At 47.5% G+C, this 13,463-nt stretch overlaps 1 pseudogene; it reads right to left on the bottom strand.

Annotated features, from left to right (window-relative positions):
* Positions 1–11,671: 11,671 nt before the first annotated feature.
* On the bottom strand, positions 11,672–11,906 carry LOC139276597 (U2 spliceosomal RNA; annotated as a pseudogene).
* Positions 11,907–13,463: the final 1,557 nt, after the last annotated feature.

Here is a 13,463-nt window from a genome sequence, read left to right as displayed (position 1 = left end):
CGGCTCACCACCACTTTCTCGAGGGCAATTAGGGATGGGCAATAAATGCTGGCCTTGCCAGCGATGCCCACATCTCATGAACTAATTCTTTTTTAGTTTGAAACAACTGTGTGGCTTGTTGGGCCAATTCAAATGGCAGTTAAGAGTCAACCACACTGGTGTGGGTCTGGAGTCACATAGATGAGGCAAGGACAGCAGGTTTCCTTCCTCAGTGAACCAGTTGGGTATTTATGACAATGTAACAATCATTCATGGTCAATTTAACCTATACCAGCTTTTTAATTCCAGAATCTTAAACTGAACTCAAATTCTCAGACTGCCGTGGTGAGATTTGAACTCGAGTTCTCTGGATTGTGAGTCCAGTAACATAAACCACTACACTTGCATGCCCTGCTGCCCGACCATCTTCTCTTCCTGAGTATCACAGTGTTGCTCTCAGCTTTTAAGGAAACCTGTCAAGGAACAGAAGCTGAATGCTTTAAAATTAAGCAAAAAAACCTTTTCAACTCTCTTCTGTTAGTAACTATTCTGAAAATCAAAAGTTGCTGACTGCCAGCAAAAACATGTGCACAACCTCCAAGCTCACGTCACTTACAGACATGGGACAATGGCGGGAAACTGTTAGACGTATATTTGGCTCCTTATTGCAGTGTACTTTTTGTTTCAAACGTTGATAAGAGGCAGCCTAAAAGTAGACAATTTGTGCTGATTCCCCATGCTGTGAAGTCATGAGGATCTGTTCCAGCGACCTCATGAATAGGGAGCACTGATATTCAGAGTTTGATTTGGTAGAAGGTAGCTTTTAAACTCTCATAGCATAAACTGAATCCAAATTGAGAGTACAGAGTCCTGAATTTTCATCCTGACTGAATAGGCACAAAGTTTGTGCTGCTTTAAAGACTTAGAGGTAAATATTAAGATTTGAAGAACGGAATATTGCAGAATGGCAAAGAAGAAACCGTTAATATGTTTAATGGTTTGAGACACAAATGATGGCAAAAGTAAAGTGATTCTCATCATCATCAGAGGATGACTTGCTTCCACGCCAAAAAGGGATAAGTTCATAGATGTTTCAATGAAGGATCTAATATTCCAGATCCCCAACTACATCCTGAAGGGTGGAAGATGCCTGTGTGTGGATTTTTTTAACGTGTGGTGGCCAACACATAAGCTTGACAGAGCTAGGTCTTGGTCCAGTGGCAAGGATTAATCAAGACAACTGTGTTGTGTATCTGTAAAGCATGCACTTCCATGTTTTTCTGGAAGGTCACTGCAGCCGACCGAATTCCAAACGAGCATCTGTTGTAGATGAACAGTCCCTTGTGCGTGTTGATGCAGGTGAGGCCCTTCGAAGACTCCTCCAGCTCCTGCGTCATGTAGGTCGAAGTCAGGTTGAGCTTGGTGAATGTCTTGTCTCCTGCCAGCGTCGCAAATAGGTCATCTGCCTTAGGTAGCGGGTATTGGTCCTGTAGCGAGAAATGATTAATAGTTACTTTATAATCGCCGCAAATCCTGACCGTGCCATCACTTTTGAGTACTGGAGTAATCGGGCTGGCCCACTCGCTGAATTCCACTGGGGAGATGATGCCCTCGCGTTGCAGCCTGTCCAGCTCGATTTCCACTCTCTCCCTCATCATGTGAGGTACCGCTCGCGTCTGGTGGTGAATGGGTTGTGCCTCTGGGACCAAGTGGATCCGCACCTTCACCCCGGAAAAGTTTCCAATGCCAGGCTCAAAAAGGGAAGGAAATTTGTTAAGAACCTGGTTACATGAGGCCTCATCGACATGTGATAGCGTTCGGATGTCATCCCAGCTCCAGCGGATTTTGCCCAGCCAGCTTCTTCCAAGCAGTGTGGGACCATCGCCCGGGACAATCCAGAGTGACAGTTCATGCACCGTGCCCTTGTAGGTGACCTTGACCATGGCGCTGCCCAGGACAGTGATAAGCTCTTTGGTGTATGTTCTCAGTTTCATGTGAATGGGGCTCAGGGCTGGTCTGAGTGCCTTGTTGCACCACAGTCTCTCAAACATCTTTTTACTCATGATGCATTGGCTAGCGCCAGTGTCCAGTTCCATGGCTATGGGTAAGCCATTCAGTTTTACATTCAGCATTATAGGTGGACATTTCGTCGAAAATGTGTGCACCCCGTGTACTTCAGCATCTGCCTCCTCTCTCTGAGGCTCGAAATTGCTTTGATCCACCATGGACTGATCTTCCTCTGCCACGTGGTGGTTAGCAGGTTTTGCAGAGCTTGCAGCTCGTTTGCAAGCTCATTGTAGGTGCCCCATTGTTCCACAGCTCTTGCAAACATACCCTTTGAAGTGGCATGAATAGGCTGAATGGAAGCCTCCACAATGCCAAAGGTGTGAATTGCCTTGCATTCATCCATTGTTACGGACTCTGAGTCATCTGGGTCACCTGAGGCCTGCTGGCAGTTGCAGACTCGTGGTTTCTGCCCTGTACATTTCTGCTCGCAAACACAGTTCCAGTTAATTTATGAACATTGCTAGCACTTGTGTCCTGAGAGACTTGTTTGCTGTTATCACTGGTGGACATAAACACCTGTGCTATCGCAATGGCCTTACTGAGGGGCGGTGTCTCTACAGTCAAAAGTTTTCGCAGGATGGTCTCGTGGCCAATGCCCAGTACAAAAAGGTCTCTGAGCATCTGCTCCAGGTAGCCATCAAACTCACATTGTCCTGCAAATCGCCTTAGCTCGGCGACGTAGCTCGCCATTTCCTGACCTTCAGATCGCTGGCACGTGTAGAACCGATACCTCGCCATCAGCACGATCTCCCTCGGGTTAAGATGCTCCCGAACCAGTGTACACAGCTCCTCATACGACTTATCTGTGGGTTTCACTGGAGCCAGAAGTGGTTTTTCAGGACGATATATTGGTCACGGGTCGGGACACCGTCGAGCACCTACAAAACCTGGAGGAGGTCCTCCAGGGACTGGATCGTGTAGGGATGCGGCTGAAGAGGTCAAAATGCGTCTTCATGGTAACAGAAGTGGAGTTTTTGGGGAAAAAGATCGCGGTGGATGGCATTCGGCCCACAGACGCCAAGACAGAGGCTATCAGGAACGCGCCCAGGCCACAGAACGTCATGGAACTGCGGTCGTTCCTGGGACTCCTCAACTATTTTGGTAACTTCCTACTGGGATTAAGCACCCTCTTAGAGCCCCTACATGTGTTATTGCATAAAGGTGAGAACTGGGTATGGGGAAAAAACCAAGTAATTGCTTTTGAGAAAGCCAGAAACATTTTATGCTCCAACAAGCTGCTTGTATTGTATAACCCATGTAAAAGACTTGTGCTAGCATGTGATGCGTCGTCGTACGGAGTCGGGTGTGTATTACAACAAGCTAACGTTGCGGGGAAGTTGCAACCTTCGCCTATGCTTCCAGGAGCTTGTCTAAGGCCGAGAGGGCCTACAGCATGATTGAGAAAGAGGCATTAGCGTGTGTGTTCAGGGTAAAGAAAATGCATCAGTACCTGTTTGGCCTCAAATTTGAGCTGGAAACTGATCACAAGCCCCTCATTTCCCTGTTTACTGAAAACAAGGGGATACATACTGATGCCTCAGCCCACATACAAAGGTGGGCACTCGCGCTATCAGCATATAACTATATCATCCGCTACAGGCCAGGCACCAAGAACTGTGTGGATGCTCTCAGTCGGCTACCATTGCCCATCACGAGGGTGGAAATGGCACAGCCTGCAAACTTGTTGATGATGGCGCAACCCGCAGAGTTGTTGATGTTCATGGAAGTGTTTGAAAATGATAAATCACCTGTCACGGACCGCCAGATTAGGACTTGAACCAGTCAAGATCCTCTGCTGTCCCTTGTAAAAAACTGTACTGCATGGGAGCTGGGCCAGCATCCCCGTTGAAATGCAAGAGCTAATCAAGCCATTCTAGCAGCGAAAGGATGAGCTGTCCATTCAGGCAGACTGCCTGTTGTGGAGTAACTGCGTAGTGCTACCCAAAAAGGGCAGGGAGACGTTCATCTCGGATCTCCAAAGCACACACCCGGGTATAGTAATGATGAAAACGATAGCCACATCTCACGTGTGGTGGCTCGGTATCGAGTCTGACTTCGAGTCCTGTATACGGTAATGCAGCGTGTGTGCTCAGTTGAGCAACGTGCCCAGAGAGGCACCACTAAGTTTGTGGTCCTGGCCCTCCAGACCATGGTCAAGGATCCATGTCAACTATGCGGGACCGTTTCTCGGTAAAATGTTCCTGGTGGTGGTGGATGCTTTTTCAAAATGGATTGAATTTGAAATAATGTCGGGAAGCACCACCACCGCCACCATTGAAAGCCTGAGGGCCATGCTTGCCACCCACGGCCTGCCTGACATACTGGTCAGTGACAACGGGCCATGTTTCACCAGTGCCAAATTTAAAGAATTCATGACCCGCAATGGGATCAAACATGTCACCTCGGCCCCGTTTAAACCAGCCTCCAATGGGCAGGCAGAGCGGGCAGTACAAACAATCAAACAGAGCCTTAAACCCGCCTGTCCCGAGTACTGCTCAGCTACCACACGAGACCCCACTCGCTCACAGGGGTGCCCCTGGTTGAGCTACTCATGAAAAGGACACTTAAAACCAGACTCTCGCTGGTTCACCCCAACCTGCATGATCTGGTAGAGAGCAGACGGCATCAACAAAATGTAAATGATGGTCGTGCCACTGTGTCACGGGAAATTGACCTGAATGACCCTTTGTATGTGCTAAACTATGGACATGGTCCCAAGTGGATCGCGGGCACGGTGATAGCTAGAGAAGGGAGTAGGGTGTTTGTAGTCAAATTAGACAATGGACAAATCTGCAGAAAGCACCTGGACCAAACGAGGCTGCGGCTCACAGACTGCCCTGAACAACACCACCTTTTTCGAGCCCACAACACACACCCAAAGGATCAACGACACCACGCCAGACCAGGAAATTGAACCCATCACGCCCAACAGCCCAGCAAGGCCAGGCTCACCCAGAAGCCCTGCAGGGCTAACAACGTGCCAGCCCAGCGAGGGCACAGCCAACACACCAGAACAGACATTTGTACCGAGGCAGTCCACCAGGGAAAGAAAGGCTCCCGACCGCCTCACCTTGTAAATATTTTTCACTTTGACTTTGGGGGGGAGTGATGTGTATCTGTAAAGCATGCACTCGCATTTTCCGCCACCAGTGAGTGCATCCCCTGAAGTCCCAAGGGATCCAAGCATCCCTTGCGAGCACTGTATATAAGCCGGCCCCTGAGGTCTGTTCCGGACTCTGGAGTGTCTTAATAAAGACTGAGGTCACTGTTACTTTAACCTCCCTGTGTGCAGTCTCATCTGTGTCAGGAACACAACAAACTGGAGACCAGCTCTGCTGCATGGACCTAGTGCGCACACATATTGCAATGTGGGCTGGCCCGTGTTGCCCTTGGGCCCTCGCCTCTCCTGGGCTCCGGACACTTCCTTCTACAAACTCTTGTCGCTCCTATTGTTCCCATCACTAACGTATCTTCAGCCTCCGACAGTTCTCCTCCAACTATCACCTTCAGTGACATGGCGTAAACCATCTTGGCAAGGTGTGTCCTGATCGTGCGATGGACAACCTACAGGAGAGCCTAATGGGAAGAAACTCATAACTGAGGAAATGATTACATAGTTTTAGACTCTTCATTAAGGAAAGAGCCTACGGTTGCAGCTTGCTATTCTCACAGCTTTGGTCTGGACCCCGAGTAGTGGGAAATGTATGACTATAATATAGGGCTGTCATGTCGCTCCTGTAAAATAATAGTTACTTGACTCTGATTGATTCTCCTAATTATTTGCAGAGTAAAGCCCGATGGAACAGGCCTGATACATGTGTGCTGTTGAGATTGCTTTAAGCAAGGTATATCCAAGTAATTTACTTCATAGCCTGTGGACTGCTCTGCATTGAGTTGCAACCTGCTTTCTGTGTGTTTAAAAGCACTGGGATGTAATTTCCGCTTTACGTGCAATAGGGAAATTGTGCCCAAGAAAATTGAGCTGGTTAGGTTATAGTTCAAGTTTCCGCTAAAAATCATTTGCATAATCACAAACATAAAATCTTCAATGAACCACTGTAATCGGGCAGTAATAGTTTCATTTTTTCCCCTTGAAAATGTATTTCTTGATGTATTTGAGGGTAGTAACCTGGTGCAGAGTTATTAATACAGCTGAAATGGGTTTATCACCAAAAATAAGTATTTTTGATAAGAGTTCTTCACCTGTGAGTGACCTGATTTCCAATCACGGAAAATAACATAAAAAAATTGTACTGAACCATTTGATAGTTTCATTAGTGTATACTAGTCAATTTCTTAGTAAATTAAATATTTTTTGATATGAAAAATCTTTTACAACTTGCCTACTAGTTCTTGTGCTCCTAAGAAAATGAGGGCAATTTGTAGGTCCCTCCGGAACCAGTGCAGACAGTGGGAGCTCGCAATGTGGACCAGGGGGCGTGGGCAGATTTGTGGGCAGGGCCATCTCCGAGTGAATTGAATCTTAAACCAGCAGACAAGATCACGGAAAACATGAGCATTAGTGGTTTTGGACATAACTCAATTATGTTTAAATCTCCCCGATCTTTTGCGTTGGTTCGGCCAATTTCTCCCAGATTGCGCTGATAATACTGGCGGAATCGTGGAAACCTGACCTCGCTGTTTTTGCTTTATCAACAGTGTGTAACACTTCATTTGAACTTGGTAAAATATAATGGGTCATGGCCTGTTCTGGGGCAGTCAAACACCACAGGCTTCGAGTAAAAATAAAAAAGGGAAGGTGGCTCAACCGTGGCTATCAAGGGAAATCAGGGATAGTATTAAAGCCAAGGAAGTGGCATACAAATTGGCCAGAAATAGCAGTGAACCGGGGGACTGGAAGAAATTTAGAACTCAGCAGAGGAGGACAAAGGGTTTGATTAGGGCATGGAAAATGGAGTACGAGAAGAAGCTTGCAGGGAACATTAAGATGGATTGCAAAAGTTTCTATAGATATGTAAAGAGAAAAAGGTTAGTAAAGACAAACGTAGGTCCCCTGCAGTCAGAATCAGGGGAAGTCATAACGGGGAACAAAGAAATGGCGGACCAATTGAACAAGTACTTTGGTTCGGTATTCACTAAGGAGGACACAAACAACCTTCCGGATATAAAAGGGGTCAGAGGGTCTAGTAAGGAGGAGGAACTGAGGGAAATCCTTATTAATCAGGAAATTGTGTTGGGGAAATTGATGGGATTGAAGGCCGATAAATCCCCAGGGCCTGATGGACTGCATCCCAGAGTACTTAAGGAGATGGCCTTGGAAATAGTGGATGCATTGACAGTCATTTTCCAACATTCCATTGACTCTGGATCAGTTCCTATCGAGTGGAGGGTAGCCAATGTAACCCCACTTTTTAAAAAAGGAGGGAGAGAGATAACAGGGAATTATAGACCGGTCAGCCTGACATCGGTAGTGGGTAAAATGATGGAATCAATTATTAAGGATGTCATAGCAGCGCATTTGGAAAGAGGTGACATGATAGGTCCAAGTCAGCATGGATTGGTGAAAGGGAAATCATGCTTGACAAATCTTCTGGAATTTTTTGAGGATGTTTCCAGTAGAGTGGACAAGGGAGAACCAGTTGATGTGGTATATTTGGACTTTCAGAAGGCTTTCGACAAGGTCCCACACAAGAGATTAATGTGCAAAGTTAAAGCACATGGGATTGGGGGTAGTGTGCTGACATGGATTGAGAACTGGTTGTCAGACAGGAAGCAAAGAGTAGGAGTAAATGGGGACTTTTCAGAATGGCAGGCAGTGACTAGTGGGGTACCGCAAGGTTCTGTGCTGGGGCCCCAGCTGTTTACATTGTACATTAATGATTTAGACGAGGGGATTAAATGTAGTATCTCCAAATTTGCGGATGACACTAAGTTGGGTGGCAGTGTGAGCTGCGAGGAGGATGCTATGAGGCTGCAGAGCGACTTGGATAGGTTAGGTGAGTGGGCAAATGCATGGCAGATGAAGTATAATGTGGATAAATGTGAGGTTATCCACTTTGGTAGTAAAAACAGAGAGACAGACTATTATCTGAATGGTGACAGATTAGGAAAAGGGGAGGTGCAAAGAGACCTGGGTGTCATGATACATCAGTCATTGAAGGTTTGCATGCAGGTACAGCAGGCAGTTAAGAAAGCAAATAGCATGTTGGCCTTCATAGCGAGGGGATTTGAGTACAGGGGCAGGGAGGTGTTGCTACAGTTGTATAGGGCCTTGGTGAGGCCACATCTGGAGTATTGTGTACAGTTTTGGTCTCCTAACCTGAGGAAGGACATTCTTGCTATTGAGGGAGTGCAGCGAAGGTTCACCAGACTGATTCCCGGGATGGCGGGACTGACCTATCAAGAAAGACTGGATCAACTGGGCTTGTATTCACTGGAGTTCAGAAGAATGAGAGGGGACCTCATAGAAACGTTTAAAATTCTGACGGTGTTAGACAGGTTAGATGCAGGAAGAATGTTCCCAATGTTGGGGAAGTTCAGAACCAGGGGACACAGTCTAAGGATAAGGGGTAAGCCATTTAGGACCGAGATGAGGAGGAATTTCTTCACCCAGAGAGTGGTGAACCTGTGGAATTCTCTACCACAGAAAGTTGTTGAGGCCAATTCACTAAATATATTCAAAAAGGAGTTAGATGAAGTCCTTACTACTAGAGGGATCAAGGGGTATGGCGAGAAAGCAGGAATGGGGTACTAAAGTTGCATGTTCAGCCATGAACTCATTGAATGGCAGTGCAGGCTAGAAGGGCCAAATGGCCTACTCCTGCACCTATTTTCTATGTTTCTATGTTTCCAGCATCAATTGTTGCGGAATTATAGCACACCAAAAATGAATTGTGTACAAAACAATACATTTTATTGGCAGAATCCTTTAACTGCCAACTCTTCAAGAAAAAATGCATGTGGAAGACTGAAAAAGATATGCTTGGTTACGCTGTTTGTATAGTACACCAGTCGGTAGAATAACCCCCATCGGCGTCTGTGAGGGGGACATGTGCATTGAGATCACCAATATCCTAAATAGCTGTCGGAAGTCTTGTGGATGAATTATAAGGCTCATTCTCAAGAGTAGCAGATTTGTGATATCTTATCAAAATTATTCTGTTCAAATATTTATTCTGTTAATCATTGGAAATTGCTGCACTGCTTTATTTCCTTTAGGAGTATGTCCTTTATCTTTTCATTCGGGCACAAGAACATGCACCAACTAACCTGGAAACCAATGCGAAGCAACAATTAGATTGAGCATTGTGCTGTCAGCTTTCCTGTATTGAGATACTGGCCCCAAGTTTCCACATGATTTGCTCCTGATTTTTAGGAGTAACTGGTGTAGAACGGAGTATCTTAGAAATCGTAATTCTCGTCATTTAGTTTGATCCAGTTCTAGTCAGTTCGAACAGTTTCACTTTGGAACAGAATTTTTTTTTCAAAAGGGGGCGTGTCCAGCCACTTACGCCTGTTTTCAAAGTTTCGTCAGTGAAAACTTACTCCAAACTAACTTAGGATGGAGTAAGTGAAGATTTTTGTACGCTCGAAAAAACCTTGTCTACACTTTAGAAAATCAGGCGTAGGTTACAAATCAGGCGTAGGGAATGGGGGAGGGGGGGTTTAAAGGGAAGTTTACAAACATTAAACACTTCAGTTTTACAAATAAAGAGCTATCATCAATAATAAATGATAAATACGTCAATAAATCAACCAATAAATCAATCAAAAAAAATTAATAAGAAATAATTTTTTTTAAAATCAATAAATAAAACATTTTCTACTTACCGTCTGCAGCACCGGGAGCCCTCCAACAGCGTGCTGGGATGCCCTCCCCCCAATGTGTCTCTGTCAGTGTCTCTATCTCTCTGTCTGTCAGTGCCTGTGTTTCTGACAGCGAGGGGAGGGGGAGGAGGGGGGTAGAGGGAGAGAGGGGGGAGCAGAGGGAGGGAAGGGGAGAAGGGGCAGGGAAGGGGGAGGAGGGGATAAAGGGGAGAAGAGGGAGAAAGGAGATGGGGGGGAGGAGATTGGGGGGGAAGGAGATTGGAGGGGGAAGGAGATTGGGGGGGAAGGAGATTGGGGGGAAGGAGATTGGGGGGGGAAGGAGAGTTTGGGGGGGGAAAGGAGATTTGGGGGGGGAAGGAGATTCGGGAGGGGAAGGAGATTGGGGGGGAAGGAGATGGGGGGGAAAGGAGATGGGGGTGGGAAAGAGATTGGGGGGGAAGGAGATTTGGGGAGGAGATTTGGGGTTGGGGGGGAGGAGATTGGGGGGGGAGGATATTGGGGGGGGTTGGGGAAGGAGATATTGGGGGGGGAAGCAGGGCCCATCCCCAGCACCAGAATTACAGGTAGGTAGCGTTGGGTTGGGTCGGGGGGGTGGTGGGAGGGAGGTCGGTTCGGTTCGGGTCGGGGGGAGGGAGGGAGGGAGGGAGAGGGAGGTCAGGTCGGGGGGAGGGAGGTCAGGTCGGATCCAGTCCGGGGGCGGGAGCGGGTGTCGGGTCCGGTCTGGGGGCGGGGAGCGGGTGTCGGGTCCGGTCCGGGGGCGGGGGGGGGGGAGCGGGTGTCGGGTCCGGTCCGGGGGCGGGGCGGGGGGGAAGCGGGTGTCCGGTCCGGTCCGGAGGTGGGAAGCGGGAGTCGGGTCGGGAGGAAGCAGGAGCTGGGCATGGGAGGAGTCTTATTCACGCAGCCCCAGTGAGGCCATTCGGCCAGGGCTAGGGGCTGCGTACTTTGGGCCCCTCCCACACAGTTTCGGGCGCCTGGAGCTACTGCACTTGTGTGCCCACTGTAGCGCGCATGTGCAGAGGTCCCAGTACAGTTTTCGGTGCAGGGACCTGGCTCCGCCCCCTACAGCTCCTGCTGCGCTGCGCCAAGGGCCAGAGGACCTGCAGGGAGGTGGAGAATCTGGAGGTTTTTTTAGGCGCACTTTGTGGCGCGAAAAACGGGCGTCCAGGTCGGGACTGCATCGTTCTAGGCGCAGCTCGAAACTTGGGCCCACAGAAACTATCTCACATGTGAAATGCAACTATGTACTGTGAATAAGAATCATCCTAAATCGGGAAAAAAGTAGGCTTATAATCTGACTGAGAGCAACATCCAACATCATACTTGTAATTATATAGTGCCTTTAACATAGTAAAATGTTTTTTTTAATTCATTCGTTGCCAATCTTTCCAATTCTTTGTCAGATCATCTTGTCAGATTACAAACGCCAGAGGTCACCCTGCACACATCAAGGATCACTCTGCGCCAATGCTCTTAGCCAAAAGGCCTAGAGCCACTGCGCCGTTCCTGGAAGTACTGCAATACCAGGTTCGTGCCATGGAGCTGGATGGGTCAGGCCCCCCACACACCTCCGTGGAGGTGGATGGGTCAAACCACCCCACCCACCTCCTATTTCCAAAAAGCATAGGAGAATCACCTTCCTGATCCAGGGAGAACCACGTCGGGGTCATGGTTACTCCCCTGTCAGGTCAGTTACGCATGATCTTAGCCAAAAGGACAACATCTTTTTTTTTTTTTCGTTGCCAATCTTTCCAATTCTTTGTCAAATCACAAACGCCAGAGGTCACCTTGCACACATCAAGGATCACTCTGCGCCAATGCTCTTAGCCAAAAGGCCTAGAGCCACTGCACCGTTCCTGGAAATACTGCAATACCAGGTTCGTGCCATGGAGGTGGATGGGTCAGGCCCCCCACACACCTCCGTGGAGGTGGATGGGTCAATCCACCCTACCCACCTCCTATTTCCAAAAAGCATAGGAGAACCACCTTCCTGATCCAGGGAGAACCACTTTGGGGTCATGGTTACTCCCCTGTCAGGTCAGTTACGCATGATCTTAACCAAAAGGCCGAGATATCCCAAGGCACTTTACAGGAGCATTATCAAACAAAATTTGACACCAAGCCACATAAGGACGTATTACAGCAGATAACCGACAGCTTGGTCAAAGAGGTAGGTTTTAAGGAGCGTCCAAGGAGGAAAGAGAGCTAGAGAGGCGGAGAAGTTTTGAGAGGGAATTCCAGAGCTTAGGGCCTCAGCAACAGAAGGCACAGCCACCAGTGATTAAAATTGGGGATGCGCAAGAGGCCAGAATTAGAGGAGTGCAGCTATCTTGGAGGGTTGTGGGGCTGGAGGAGATTGCAAAGATAGGAACGGCCAAGGCCTTGGAGGGATTTGAAAACAAGATGGGCTGTGTTGTTTTTCTCAAATGGTAACTTTGGTGTACTATTGAGAACCATCCAGAAATAGAAAGCAAGATGTTGAACCTATGACCATCTAAAATTCAAAGTCACATAATGTTGTTTCCTCCATCCTATTCTCATCAGCATGTCAGTACTATAGGCTCCCTTGGCCTATACTCCTTCACTTGCCCATGGAGCAAAGCCTTTGAGAGCCTATAGCAAACCATTACATCTGAGGAAAGCCAGTAGCTATTGAATTAACATACGTACTGGACGAGTGCATCTCTCCTCACTCTGTTGCTTCAATTTGCTGCAATAGTTTACGGAGCCAGCGAGCAAGTTCGAGGAAAGCTAGCATTCACTCAACATGGGCTTAACTCCAGTGTTAGTCTGAGACTTTCCCAGTATGGAATTACTGTTAATATAATTGCACCGAAACTCGTTGGGCGGAAAGCCAATAAAAAAAAACCTTCGCAAATAATCTCATTCTGGCTGCCAATATTGTACTGTAACATGTCGTAAAGCAGTCAAATATTTGTTTACAATACTTCAGCAATTAGGGTAAACCTGATAGATTTACTTTCTTTTTTCACAATTTTTCCCCAATTTTCTGCCTTCCTCTGCTGACTCAGGCTGTGTTATGGCCCCATGCACATTGGCAACCTTCAGGTGCATAAATAAAGTGGAAGGTTCTTCACACAAGGTGAGACAATATTTGTCAGCAGACTGTTTCGGCTGCATAATAACAAAGCATCATAACAAAGAGCAACCTTGCCCTCAGTGGCCTTACAGCGGGGGGTCATCGGACGGCAATTGGCAGCACATGCCAAGGCTGTTTATTGCCCTGCTTAGGCCGAACTATGGAGGGGCGCTGATGTTCATTCTAGCACCAAAACGGTGGCTAGAGTTGAGAGCAACGGATTCCTCATCTGTAGCCCAGGAGCATTTAGGTCAATGGTAAAGTCTCACCAGCCAGTTGTGATTCTGTAACATAGTGCCAAACCCGGAGTACATTTGGGATCTTTCTGCTCTTTGGGACTCAGTAGTACCTCTGTGGGTGATACATTAACTGACTGGTCCCTTGCAGCAACACCCTTGGCTTTAATTTCTATCTAATAAATGCAAGTGATTATCCAGTAATTACAGTTGCATTATTTTCCGTGGGCTAGAAATTCAGTAGGTTAGCGTCTCCTGTTAGCACCTGGCAGGGGCGCTAACCGGGCGCCTAGGGT

Source organism: Pristiophorus japonicus, chromosome 11 (assembly GCF_044704955.1).
Source record: "Pristiophorus japonicus isolate sPriJap1 chromosome 11, sPriJap1.hap1, whole genome shotgun sequence".
Lineage (NCBI taxonomy): Eukaryota > Metazoa > Chordata > Chondrichthyes > Pristiophoridae > Pristiophorus > Pristiophorus japonicus.
This window is presented reverse-complemented; position numbering and strand designations above follow the sequence as displayed.